A 2500-nucleotide genomic window follows, 5' to 3' on the forward strand; every position below is an offset into this window, starting at 1 on the left:
GGAGAATGCGGGCATCGATCCCGCTACCTCTCGCATGCTAAGCGAGCACTCTACCATTTGAGCTAATTCCCCTGTGTGTTTAATCTGCATAACATGAAAAAAGTAACCTCACTGCCTTCCACACTTTATTTGCAGTCCAATTGCCCATAACAGTGTTCAGTTCACTCCTAACTTATGCCTTACCTCCACTTATGGGATGTTTTACAGTTCAGGTTGGCCTGTTTACTACTCGAATATGAGTGATATTTTGGTGTGTTCATCTAGACTCATACCCTACCTAATCTTGAAGTTAAATTTCCCACCAATGAGAAACCAAGGGAGATACCATTTTTGATAGTTATTGCATGTCTAATGCAAGAATAATCACCAGATTATGAGAGTCCAGCAAAAATTACTCATTTTCGCCCAACGTGGGGCTCGAACCCACGACCCTGAGATTAAGAGTCTCATGCTCTACCGACTGAGCTAGCCGGGCTCCCACTTGAAGATGGTATGCAGACTAATCATTTTTTATGACGGAAATCCATTCCTGGACAATTTTTGGGAGTTATTGCAGGTCTAATGCAAGATTAATCTCCATATTATGAGAGTCAATGCAATATTCAGGAAAAAATTACTCGTTTTCGCCCAACGTGGGGCTCTAACCCACGACCCTGAGATTAAGAGTCTCATGCTCTACCGACTGAGCGAGCCGGGCTCCCTCCTTAAGACAGTATGCAGACCAATCCCTTTTTGTGAAAAAAATCCAATCCTGGATATTCCTCTACTCTTGTTTTGCAAGAAAAGCCAGATTTATACATCCTTCAGAGGACAGAGTGTCAAAAAAAATAAGAGAAAATGAAAACGGAAGTTGTGAGAACTTCATTTTGAGATTGCATAAGAATTCAAATTCCTCTCACATGCTAAAGAATACCTGAACCCTTTTGATTAAACCACTTTAGTTGTTATAATGAGACCATATTTGAAAGCAATCTGTGATTTTTCTGTTCTTACTCTGCAATGACCTTGGCAATGACAAGTTAAAAATAAAATGTATGCAAATTTTATAATGGAGAATGCGGGCATCGATCCCGCTACCTCTCGCATGCTAAGCGAGCGCTCTACCATTTGAGCTAATTCCCCTGTGTGTTTAATCTGCATAACATGAAAAAAGTAACCTCACTGCCTTCCACACTTTATTTGAAGTCCAATTGCCCATAACAGTGTTCAGTTCACTCCTAACTTATGCCTTACCTCCACTTATGGGATGTTTTACAGTTCAGGTTGGCCTGTTTACTACTCGAATATGAGTGATATTGTGGTGTGTTCATCTGGACTCATACCCTACCTAATCTTGAAGTTAAATTTCCCACCAATGAGAAACCAAGGGAGATACCATTTTTGATAGTTATTGCATGTCTAATGCAAGAATAATCACCAGATTATGAGAGTCCAGCAAAAATTACTCATTTTCGCCCAAAGTGGGGCTCAAACCCACGACCCTGAGATTAAGAGTCTCATGCTCTACCGACTGAGCTAGCCGGGCTCCCACTTCAAGATGGTATGCAGACTAATAATTTTTTATGAAGGAAATCCATTCCTGGACAATTTTTGGGAGTTATTGCAGGTCTAATGCAAGAATAATCTCCATATTATGAGAGTCAATGCAATATTCAGGCAAAAATTACTCGTTTTCGCCCAACGTGGAGCTCGAACCCACAACCCTGAGATTAAGAGTCTCATGCTCTACCGACTGAGCTAGCCGGGCTCCCTCCTTAAGACAGTATGCAGACCAATCCCTTTTTGTGAAAAAAATCAAATCCTGGATATTCCTCTACTCTTGTTTTGCAAGGAAAGCCAGATTTATACATCCTTCAGAGGACAGAGTGTCAAAAAAAATAAGAGAAAATGAAAATGGAAGTTGTGAGAACTTCATTTTGAGATTGCAGAAGAATTCAAATTCCTCTCACATGCTAAAGAATACCTGAACCCTTTTGATTAAACCACTTTAGTTGTTATATTGAGACCATATTTGAAAGCCATCTGTGATTTTTCTGTTCTTACTCTGCAATGACCATGGGCAATGACAAGTTAAAAATAAAATGTATGCAAATTTTATAATGGAGAATGCGGGCATCGATCCCGCTACCTCTCGCATGCTAAGCGAGCACTCTACCATTTGAGCTAATTCCCCTGTGTGTTTAATCTGCATAACATGAAAAAAGTAACCTCACTGCCTTCCACACTTTATTTGCAGTCCAATTGCCCATAACAGTGTTCAGTTCACTCCTAACTTATGCCTTACCTCCACTTATGGGATGTTTTACAGTTCAGGTTGGCCTGTTTACTACTCGAATATGAGTGATATTGTGGTGTGTTCATCTAGACTCATACCCTACCTAATCTTGAAGTTAAATTTCCCACCAATGAGAAACCAAGGGAGATACCATTTTTGATAGTTATTGCATGTCTAATGCAAGAATAATCACCAGATTATGAGAGTCCAGCAAAAATTACTCAT

General features: G+C 40.0%; 1 non-coding gene across 1 annotated transcript; it reads right to left on the reverse strand.

The window, feature by feature from the left end:
* Positions 1-1049: 1049 nt before the first annotated feature.
* Positions 1050-1122, reverse strand: TRNAA-AGC (transfer RNA alanine (anticodon AGC)). Its single transcript has one exon. It is a non-coding gene; the product is annotated as a tRNA-Ala (tRNA).
* Positions 1123-2500: the final 1378 nt, after the last annotated feature.

The sequence above is a fragment of the Lissotriton vulgaris genome, chromosome 1_1, assembly GCF_964263255.1.
Source record: "Lissotriton vulgaris chromosome 1_1, aLisVul1.2, whole genome shotgun sequence".
Classification (NCBI taxonomy): Eukaryota; Metazoa; Chordata; class Amphibia; order Caudata; family Salamandridae; genus Lissotriton; species Lissotriton vulgaris.